The sequence below is a fragment of the Anomaloglossus baeobatrachus genome, chromosome 5 (genome assembly GCF_048569485.1).
Source record: "Anomaloglossus baeobatrachus isolate aAnoBae1 chromosome 5, aAnoBae1.hap1, whole genome shotgun sequence".
Classification (NCBI taxonomy): Eukaryota; Metazoa; Chordata; class Amphibia; order Anura; family Aromobatidae; genus Anomaloglossus; species Anomaloglossus baeobatrachus.
Window position 1 is genome coordinate 293,890,498 of NC_134357.1, and position 12,074 is coordinate 293,902,571.

The 12,074-nt window shown below is 43.3% G+C and overlaps 1 protein-coding gene across 3 annotated transcripts in view; it reads left to right on the forward strand.

Moving 5' to 3' along the window:
• The first annotated feature begins 11,262 nt into the window (after positions 1 to 11,262).
• Positions 11,263 to 12,074, forward strand: part of PRPSAP1 (phosphoribosyl pyrophosphate synthetase associated protein 1) — a 53,690-nt gene continuing 52,878 nt past the window's right edge. For all 3 annotated transcript variants that reach the window (XM_075349578.1, XM_075349579.1, XM_075349580.1), the window contains exon 1: positions 11,263 to 11,363. The gene's annotated coding sequence lies outside the window, so the exon portion shown is untranslated. The remainder of the gene's footprint in view (positions 11,364 to 12,074) is intronic.

Consider the following 12,074-nt stretch of genomic DNA (forward strand, 5'->3'; position numbering starts at 1 on the left):
TAGGGTATTGATGCACTCAGGAAAAAAGGACTGTATAGTCTGTTGTGCAATTTCTCCTGTTACCCTTGTGAAAATGAAAATTTTCGGCCCAAAACAACATTTTTGTAGGAAAAATGTAGGGTTTTTTTTAAATAAAATTAAAGGCTCAACATTATAAAATTCTGTGAAGCACCTGAGGGGTCAAGCTGCTCACCAAACATCTAAATTAATTCTTTGAGGGGTTTAGTTTCCAAAATGTGGCCACCACTTGTGGAGGAGCTCCACTGTTTAGGCACCTCAGGAGCTCTGCATATGCGACATGGCGTCCGCTAATGATTCCAGGCGATTTTGCGCTGCATAAGTCAAATGGCGCTCCTTACCTTCCGAGCCCTGCCGTGCGCCCAAACAGTAGTTTTGCACCATAAATAAGGTATCACCATACTCAGGAGAAATTGCACAACAAATTGTTTGGTGCATTGTCTCCTGTTACCCTTGTGAAAATGAAAACTTTGAGGCTAAAGGAACTTTTTTGTGGCAAAAAATAAAACTAAACTATACTACATTTCTAATTGGAGGTGTTTGCTAATATTATTACACCTACTACATATTGGGATAAGATCTTTGAGATGGGAATACCCCTTTACGCACCTAAATGGTTAATAAACTTTTTGACTGTGGTTTTGAGGGGTGCAGTTTTTAAAACTGTGTCACTTTTGGATATTTTATATACTTAATGCACATGCGCCAGCATTGAAGTCCTGCGCAGGAGCACTACAATGCGTTCAACTGCCCTATGGGTGTCTCCGTTCTCCGGTGCCGCCTGATTCAGCCATCTTTGTCGTCCTCCTCCTTCTTCTGAAGCTTGAGTGCATTACGCATCCTACGTCATACACACTCGTCGGTCCCGCGCAGGCACATTACAATACTTTGATCTGCCCTGCTCAGGGCAAATCAAAGTTCGCCTGCGCAGGACCTCAATTCCAGCTAGTGTGCATGATGTAGGACGCGTCTTGGACCTGGGCTTCAGAAGAAGGAGGACAAAGATGGCCGAAAGAGGAGGCGCCGCACCCGGAAAACGGATCAACCTACCTGACCCGTCTGCACTGCACCAACCCTTAGGTGAGTATTATAAAGTCATTTTTACGTTCTACACAGTGGTCTGGGCTCTTATATACAACATTCTAACATGCTGTATATAAGAGTCCACTGGTGGTGGCCGCAGGTTATAGGGCCCAAATCTGGTGACAGGGTCCCTTTAACAATTTTGTGTGATATAACTCTGGTTTACAGGCATAAAAAAATAAAAGTTTAAAAATGGTGAAATTATTAATCAAATTTTTCGATATTTTCATAAATAAACAAAAAATATCAGCCTAATTTACCACTAACTTGAAGTATGAAAAATGTGACACAAAAAAAAACAAACAATCTCAAAGTGACACTGGTCAGAACTGAAAAAATTGGCCTGAGCAGGAAGGTGAAAACAGGCTCCAGAGGTGAAGGGGTTAAGCAGGGCTCATGTCCTTTTTTAGCACTGTACAATTGTGTCATACTCCATTATTTCCTGTAGGTGTCGCTGGTCACTATTGACTATGAATATTACAAGCTCTATGTCCTGTCCACAAAAGCATTGTGAGCATAGATTGAATGTATATTATCACTGCGGTCGTAGCACTATAATAATTTATAGTATAAGTCACTCCTTTTTTTGTTGCCCTTTCAAAAGAACTGACATATTTCTTTGTTTTGTTTGTACAAAGCAACATTTTAGGAAAAATGTGTCATTGACAATATTTCAAAATAGCAGTATCAGTCCTGTCCAGAACTATTCTGTCCTCTCTAAATGTTCCCAGAAGATGTTAAAAGATACTTTTGCTATGAGATGTTTTTTCTTTGGCTGCACTGTCTCATAGTACACTAGAGAAGAAGCTGGAGTGCGGCTTCCACAGAGCCGCACACATGTGTGGATATTTATGGGAGAAAGATGAAAATATTTGTTTACGAATTAAAAAAATACATTTTCCACCCTTAGGCCCTGTGCGCAAGCTGCGGATTTACCGCGGGTGCGGGATTCTTTCAGAGGTTCCGTTTTTTTCTTAAGAAAAAGACACTTTCTAGTGCGCACATGGCCTTAGGGTGGATTCTCACTTGCGAGTTTCTCGCAGTAGAGCAATGCGAGAAAATCTCGCATTGGAATCGGGCACATGTTAGTGAATGATTCAGCTTGCATTTGCGATTTTTTTTCTCAGTCCAAATCGGACTGAGAAAAAAAAATCACACCATGCTGCTTTTTTGCGAGTTTCTCGGCGAGTCTCTCCAATGCAAGTCTATGGGAGCGTGTAAAAAATCGGATGTCACGGGACGGCACTCACACCATCCTAGTGACATCCGATTTTCTAAATACATTTCTCGCATGTTTCCTAAAACACTGGAAACGAATGATGTGTCACAATGTCTGTCAATCACTATTCTCTGTCAGTCGGTCTCTCCCTCTCGGTCTCTCCCTCTCGGTCTCTATTCTTTCTCTGTCGATCGGTCTGTCGGTCGATCACTATCTCTGTCCCTCTCTCTCTGTCCATGTCGGTCTATCCCTCTGCCCCCCTCTCTCCTACTCACCGATCACCGGCGCGGCGCTGCACGGCGTTCACACTGCTCTGGCGGCTTCTCTTTCGAAAAAGCCGACCGCTCATTATTCAATCTCGTATTCCCTGCTTTCCACGCCCACCGGCACCTATGATTGGTTGCAGTGAGACACGCCCCCACGATGAGTGACAGCTGTCTCACTGCAACCAATCACAGCAGCCGGTGGGTGTGTCTATGCTGTGCATTTAAAAAAAATAAAAAAACGGCGTGCGGTTCCCCCCCAATTTTAATACCAGCCACATAAAGCCATACTGTTGAAGGCTGGTATTCTCAGGATGGGGAGCCCCACGTTATGGGGAGCCCCCTGCCTAACAATATCAGCCAGCAGCCGCCCAGAATTGCCGCAGCCATTAGATGCGACTGTTCTGGGACAGTACCCGGCTCATCCCGATTTGCCCTGGTGCATTGGCAAACGGGGTAATAAGGAGTTAATGGCAGCTCATAGCTGCCAATAAGTCCTAGATTAATCATTGCAGGCGTCTGAGCCACCCGCAATGATTAACCTTTAATTTAAAGTTAATAAACACACAGAGTTAAAAAATCCTTTATTTGAAATAATAAAATAAAACAAAGACCCTCGTTCACCACTTTATTAAGTCCCCAAATAACCCATCCTTGTCCAACGTAATCTACGGAGGTCCCGCGACGCTCTCAGCTCTGCTACATGAAGGTGACAGGAGCTGCAGAAGACACCGCCGCTCCTGTCAGCTCCACGCAGCAACTGAGGTGAGTATCGCGATCAGCTGATGATGTCACTCAGGTTACTCGCGGCCACCGCTGGATCCTCCAACAGTGACAGCAAGTCGCCCGAGTGACAGCGATGAAGTTACAGGTGAGTTGCGGTCACGGGGGGGGGAATACAGCTAGCCGCGTGTAACCTGAGTGACAGCAGCGCTAATCGCGCTGCTCAATTCAGTCACTCAGGGGATTAGCGGTCACCGGTGAGTCCATCACGGGTGACCGCTAATCAGGATGCGACACAGAGCCTCGGCATGACAATGAAGTCGGGTGTTCACCCAAGTTCATTCTGATCGTGCGGCTCTGTCTGTCTGCTGTCGTCTGCCATTCAGCTCTGCTACATGGCTGTGTCTGCTGCCAGCGGCCATGTAGCAGAGCTGAATGGCAGATGACATAGTAAAAACGGATCCCCTACGCATTACACACGCTAGGCAAGTCATTAAATAAAAAAAAAAAAAGCATCTCGCTTGCGTTACACTTGGACCTAACGTGAACTAAAATCAGCCGAGTTTTTTTCAGCCTAGTCAGACCGATTTTACTCGCATAGATGTGTTTCCAGCCTTAGAAAGTGAAGTGTAAAGTTAGGATGCTATCGCTACTGGTCGTAAAACGGGTCACAGCTTAACCTACACAGAGGATTTCCTGGCCACCCTTTATACAAAGGGCTTTAGTGCAGCCCCACTCATTTAACTCTTTCACAAAAGGGGCCATTTTTTTGCTCTTTAACTTTTTCCTCCCCTTCTTCCAAGAGCCATAGCATTTTTTTATTTCTTGGTCAATATGGCCATATAAGGGCTCGTTTTTTGTGGGACGAGCGTTACTTTTGAATGTCACCATTCATTTTGTACTGGAAAACGTAAAAAAAAATCCACGTGCAGCGAAATTCCAGTGTTTTTTTTTGTTTGTTTTTTTTATTTACCATGTTCACTATATGGTAAAACTGACCAGGCATTATGATTCCCCAGATCAGTATGAATTCATAGATACCAAACATGTATAGCTTTTATTTTTCACAAATGTATTCAGAAATTTGTAAAAAAAAAAAAAAAAAAAAAAAAAAATCACCATTTTTGAAGACATAACATTTATTACATTTGGGATCTGGAGATGTGACGGCTTATTGTTTGCTCCTGAGCTGATGTTTTTACTGATACTCTTTTGGGGTACATGTGATGTTTTGATTGCCTCTCATTACATTTTATTAAAATGTGGTGGCCAAAAAATGTAATTCTGGTGTTTTTTATTTTTTTTTTTTCCTTACACTGTTTACTGGTCAGATTGATTTATTTCTTATTTTGATAGATCGGACATTTCTGGATGTATCAATACCAAATATGTATACTTTTTCTTTTTAATGGGGCAAAGGGGTGGTGATTTGAACTTTTGTGGGGGTTTTTTATGTTTTTTTAAACTTTTTTTTAAAAAACTTTCTACTGTATTTACAAGCTTCCTTAGGGGACTTGAAGCTACGATCATTTGATCGTGTGTGTGCGTTACAGAGCAATGCATCAGTGTCTACACTGCTCTGTACAGCAAAAATCATCATCTCCTATGAGGTGACGTGATCAGGGGTTACAATGGATTGCCATGACAGTCGGGGGTCTGTGCCTGTCTTGAACTTTCTCCTGTGAAACTCAGCCCGGGGCTGGCGTTCATAGGAGACTGTGATTTTTGCTGTATAAAGCAATGCTGCAGCATTAATGTCTATAGCACAATCAGATGATTGTAGGTTCAAGTCCCCTAAGTGGGCTAACAAATACAGTGAGAATGAGAAATAAAAAAAAATAAAATAAATAAAAACGTTCAAATCACCACCTTTTCCCCCAGTAAAAATAGAGAAAACAAAAATTTTAAAATACACATATTTAGTATCGCTGTGTTTGTAAATGTCCAATCTATCAAAATATAAAATATATTATTACGATCAGTAAACAGTGTAATAACCAAAAATATCAAAACGCATAAATTACATTTTTTTTTGCCAGCTTCAACAAGAAAAAAAAATGTAATAACAGGTGATCAAAATATTGTATCTACCCCAGAATGGTATCAATAAAACACTGGCTCCGGGTGCCAAAAAACAAGCTATCACACAGCTCCATATCCAAAAAATGGGAACTGTTAGGCTATGTGCCCACGGGACAACGTAACCGCGGATGTTTCTGCAGGTTTGTCCGCAGGCTTACCGCAGCTATCCATTACTGCAGTATATCTGCGGAGTTGTTGCGGTAAACCTGCGGAAAGAGTGCGGATTTCGTGCAGAATACCTGCGGAAGTCCCGGCCCCATCTTCATAGTGGAGGGGCGGGTTTCCGCAGCTATTTCCGCATAAATAATTGACATGCAGTTATGTGCGGCTGCGGGAAATCCGCAGCCGCACATACCGCAACATTTATACAGCACTCCCCAAATCCCATAGGGTAACATGGGGAGTGTTTGTACTTGCTAAAACCTGTGGATTTATCTAGAAAATCCAGATAAATCTGCGGGTTTTCCGCGGCAAAATCCGTGGGTACATTTTCCCGTGGGCACATGGCCTTACGGCTCTTGGAAAATGGTACACTAGCAAACTTTTTTTTTTATGAATTCCTGAATTTTTTTTCCACCACCTAAACTATGCATGTTTGGTCTCTGCTGAATCGTACTGACCTGGAAAATCATATTGCAAGCTCATTTTTACCATAACATGAATGCTGTAAACAAAAATAATAAAAAATCGCGGAATTGTCCCTTTTTTTTTCCGCTATTTCGCCGCACTTTACTTTTTTTTCCCTCACTTTCCAATACATGACTTAATAAAATGGATGGAGTCATTAAAAAGTACAACTTGTCCAGCGGAAATCAAAGCCCTCACACAGCTTTATCAGTGGAAAAATAAAAAAAAAAGTTATGGCTCTTGGAAAAAAGCGAAAGTACAAAAAAACTGAAAATCACCTGGTTGGGAAGGGGTTAAATATTCGGGTTCGGCAAGGATGCCATGGGATGGAAACCCACAGGTCAGCCTGTTTTCACGTGTGCTATAGCATAACATTTATTGACAGGTATACAATCATGTTTTGGTAATTATGTATAGCATTTCAGTTTGCCGTATCTTTTTGTATTGTGGTAGATTTCTTTTTATCTCTGTATCTATGTATATTGTATACATTTCATTGTCATGAGACGAGGATATGATAATCCCGTTCTTTTTCTAAATGTTAGCATCTAAATTATGGTATAAACTTCAAAGAAGCCGAGAGGATGTCATTATATCACTGGTGATCCTGAGATTAGTAATACCGCCTCCACACATCTAGTAATTGACATCTCCCGCTATATATATCCCCCGCCTCTATATATATTATATATTATATATACACACACAAACTCATTGCCCCATCCAGATTCCTTCTGCTTTTTGGATTTTTATCATAAATAACTGCAAATGTTAGTTATCCAGTACCATGCAAAAATAAGGGGGCAACGGGTCTATTACACAAGCTCAAGGGGCCGGCAGCATTATTTGTCATTGAGGAATTGAAAATGTAATGGTGGCATTTCCATCTCAGCCAGATGCTGCCACAACCGCAGCAAAAACGCACGACATGAACATAGCCTGAAAAAGAAGCACATTGGCCATGAGACTCTCATAAGACCACGGCCACATGTTAAGTATTTGATGAATTTTTTATGTCAGTATGTGTAAGGCCTCCTTCACACGTCCGTGTCTCCGGTATGTGCTTGGTCCATTTCCTCACGTACCGGAGACACGGGCACACGTAGACCCATTTAAATCAATGGGTCTGCGCTCACATGCATATTCTGCCATGGACTGTGTGTATGTGTGGAGCATACGTGTGCCCGTGTGCTCTACACGTAGACATGTCCGTCTTTCTCCGGCATCATGGGTGTCACACGGAACGGAAACTGACCACACGGAGGTGTTCCGTGTGACACGCGCAGGAGAAAACACACGTGTCTGAGAAAATAATAAAAAAAACTTTACTCATCTTCCCCAGCCCTCCTGTCTTTGCCGCTGCTGTCACTTGCTTCCGACCGCCGCTCATTATGCTCATTGCATATTCACTCCACTGTGGGCCGGAAGCAGCAGCAGTGGGGAGTCGGCAGGACCGGAGACCGAAGATCAGCACCACGGACAGCGAAGCCAGGGACAGGTTAGCAGAAAGTTCCCGTTCTCCGTGTGTTATCAAGGATAACACACAGAGAACACACGTGTGCCATAAACACGGCTCACGGAGGGCAAAACGCACCTTTGACACGTCCGTGAAAAACATGCGTGGTTTTTCACGGACGTGTGAAAGAGGCCTAAGCCAAAGCCAAGAGTGGATAAAAAAAAAAAAAAAAAATACCGAGTGGTGCCCATGTTTCTATTATACTTTTCCTCAGGTTGTTCCACTCCTGGTTTTGGCTACAAATACTGAGGTAAAAAATGCACCAAATCCTCAACGTGTGACTGTGGCCTTAGTCCCATCCATTTTTCTAGTACTATAAGGCCACATGCACAGCTTGAGTATTCGGTGAATTTTTACCTTAGTATTTGTAAGCAAAAACTAGGAATGGGAATATCAGAAGAAAAGTATAATAGAAACATGGGCACCACTTCTGTTTATTCACCCACTCCTGGTTTTGGCTTATAAATACTGAGGTAAAAAACTCACCAAATACTCAACGTGTTCACGTGGCCTAAGGCTATGTTCACACTAGAAAAATGATTTTTCTTAAGAAATTTCTTGAGAGTGAAGGATTAGCGCACCTGCGTTAAAAAACGCACCAATAACGCAGATGCGTTTTCAGTGCGTTTTTTTTCATGTTGGTCCCTGCGTTTTTTTAATGCCTTTACAGCAATAAAGCACATTGAAAATAAAAAAAAAAATAGATAATACAGAGATAGAGATATGATAGATAGATAGATATAGATATTTAGGGGAATAGATAGAGTATAGAGGGATAGATATAGATAATAGAGAGAGGGATAGATAGATAATAGATATTTAGGGGTATAGATAGATAATTGATAGAGGGATAGATAGATAGATGGATAGATAGATAGAGGGATAGATAGATAGAGGGATAGATAGATAGATAGATAGATAGATAGATAGATAGAGGGATAGATAGATAGATAGATAGATAGATAGATAGATAGATAGAGGGATAGATAGAGGGATAGATGGATAGATAAAGGGATAGATAGATAGATAGATGGATAGATAGAGGGATAGATAGATATATATTTAGGGGTATAGATAAGATAGATAGGATAGATGGATAGAGGGATAGATAGATACATAGACAGATAGATGATTGATCGACAGAAGGATAGATAATATAGAAAGATAGACAGATAATATAGAAAGATAGATAATAGATAGATATTTAGGGGTATAGATAGATAATATAGATAGATAGAGGGATAGATAGATAATAGATATTTAGGGTATAGATAGATAGATAGATAAATAATAGATAGATAAATAGAGGGATAGATAGATAATAGAGGGATAGATAGAGATAGATAATAGAGGGATAGATAGATGGATAGATAGATAATAGAGGGATAGATAGATAGATAGAGGGATAGATAGATAAATAGATAGATAATAGATGGAATTGTTAGATAGATAAATAGAGGGATAGATGGATAGATACATAGATAGATAATAGAGGGATAGATATTCCAGCTTTATTTATCATGTTTCCCCCCACACACTGCACTTCTCATGGCCGGTAGTGTGTTCACATCAGCGGCCGTGAGAAATGTCCTGTAGTTCCCCGCAGCCACGCTCAGGAGCCGCATTTAGCACTCGCTCACTGACCCGTGGAGAACTGTCACACGCGGCTGGAGCAGGGCTGGAAGCGCCGGGGGACATCGCTGTGGATTACGTCGGAGCTGTGTCTGGGAGGGGTTAATACAGTGGAGAAAGAGGGGCTTTGTCTTTTATTCAAAATAAAGGATTTTTCAATGTGTGTTTCTTTACTTTCACTTTCAGATTAGTGACGGGGTGTCATAGACGCTGCCATCACTAATCTTGGACTTAGCGGCAGCTATTAGTTGGCGATAACTCCATATTACCTGGATTGCCCCAGCATCACGGCATCTGGAAGAGCCGGTAACACGCCGGGACTGTCGCATAATGGATGCGACAGTCCCGGGGCAGCTGCGGCTGATATTCTCAGCTGCGGGAGGGGGAGGGGGCATTAACCCTGTCCCTCGCTCTCCCCAGCCTGAGAATACCGGGCCGCCGCTGTGTGTTTACCCGGCTGGAAGGTAAAAATACAGCGGAGCCCACGCTTTTTTTTTTCTCTTCTCCTTCCTCTTCCTGTCCTAGTGACATCACTTCCCTGCAAAACGCAGTGCAGGGAAGTACACTATGTCTTGAAAACGCGAAATAACGCGGGAATAACGCAGGAATAGCGCACATCACTTGCTACCTGCGTTATTCCTGCGCTATTTCATGATTACATTACAGTCAATGGAGTGAAATAACGCAGTTAGCTGCAGAAAAGAAGTGACATGCTCATTCTTTTTCTTAAGAAAATCTACTGAAAGAATTTTCTTAAGAAAAAAACGCAGTGTGTGCACAGCTAATTTTTTCCCCCATGGGTTTTGCTGGGGAATGTCTGCAGAAAGGTTACAAGAATTTCTCAAGAAATTTCTGCAGCAAAAACGGACCAAAAACGCAGGTCAAAAACGCAGTGTGTGAACATAGCCTAATAGTACCACAACAATGGATGTGACTTGGGCCACGTGCACATAATGAGTATTTGGTGAGTTTTTTACCTCAGTATTTACAAGCCAAAACCAGGAGTGGAAGAATCAGACCACTTCTGTATTTATCACCCACTCCTGGATTGGACTTATAAATACTGAGGTAAAAACTCCCCAAATATTCATCGTGTGCACATGGCCTAATAGTTTCAGGAAAAATTAATGGGAGTCAGGCAACATGCACACGATGAATATTTGGGGAATTTTATTTACCTTGGTATTTATAAGCCAAAACTAGGAGTGGGTAGAAAATACAGAAGTGGTGACGAGTTTCTATTATACTTTTCATCTGAGGCCATGTGCACACATTGAGTATTTGGTGAGGTTTTTACCTCAGTAGTTCTCAGCCAAAACCAGGAGTGGAACAATCAGAGGAAAAGTACCATATTTTTGGATTATAAGATACACTTTTCCTCCCAAAAATTTGGGAGGAAAACGAGGGGTGCGTCTTAAAATCCAAATGTAGCTTACTGGGGGGTGGTGGAAAGTGGTCACAGGAGGCAGGGGCAATGCTGTACCGGGGTTATCTATTCTGCTCTGTACACCTCCCAGCATATCCATGTTATAGAATTACAGAAGGGAACTACAACTCCCAGCATGTCTATGTTATAGAATTATAGGAGGGAACTACACCTCCCAGCATGACCATGTTATAGAATTACAGGAGAGAACTAGACCTCCCAGCATGTCTATGTTATAGAATTACAGGAGGGAACTACACCTCCCAGCATGACCATGTTATATAACTACAGGAGGGAACTACACCTCCCAGCAGGTCTATGTTATAGAATTGCAAGAGGGAACTACACAATCCCAGCATGTCCATGTTATAGAATTACAGCAGAGAACTACACCTTCCAGCATGTCTGTTATATAACTACAGGAGAGAACTACACCTCCCAGCATGTCAATGTTATGTAACTACAGGAGGGAACTACACCTCCCAGCATGACCATGTTATAAAATTACAGGAGAGAACTACACCTTCCAGCATGCCAGGCACTTGCCCCGCCGAGTATGCCTGCCGTGCTGTGTAGTCCTCACCGTGCGCTTTCATAGCCGACCACACACACAGGGCAATCCTCTGCATGCGGCAGCACCTCGCCCCTCCCCGCACGTGACCGGTCACATGACCGTGACATCATCGCAGGTCCTATAGTCCCTCCGCTCCGGCATCTGCTCGGGTTATAGGGAAGTTTGTGCAGCCAAACAGGAGGCTTGTGCCCGGGACTCCGGTAGGTACCGCCCCTCCCCGCCGTGCCCCCTCCCCCGCTGGCCTCGTCTCCACTGCGACCCCCTCCCCCGCTGGCCGCCCCCCCCGGCTCTGCGTATTCCCCCGCACAGTGCCCGTGCTCATTACCGCAACCCATCACATCTGTGCCGGACATAGAGGGGTCTCCTTCCAGCCCGAACTCCGCAGTGTGACCGCAGTGCTCCAGTGTGTGATGTCTGCAGTGCGGAGTCATCTCCTGTACAACTGCTCGCCATACAATTCCCCAAACAATGGCTGTCTGCTGTATCCAGTCTGGAGGGGCTTTACCACAGCTTGTGATCCAGGACTACAACTCCCAGCATGTGGAGCGCTGCCATGGCCACCCTCTGCCTGATCTAGGTGTAGGGCCCCTGTACTTTCTTAATGGGGCATGGATGTTGTGATACCCTGGGTCCAGCCACACAGCTGGCAGAATCAGCGCCATGTATACAGGCAGGACCACCACAGCTGTGTGGACACTTCTATGCCATGGGACTATATGAGTGTACACATCACATTAGGACCCTTCATTGGCTAGTGAAATCACTCACTTCATCTGCTCCCCAGATAATGCCCGCAGCCCCCTGCCAGACAACCCAAGGGGCATCCTGCTGTGTAGGGCTCTGTTCACATGGCCAGTTTTCTTCCATTACACACTTTCTGTTTTGCATCTGTTTTTGTCCTCTTTGTAACA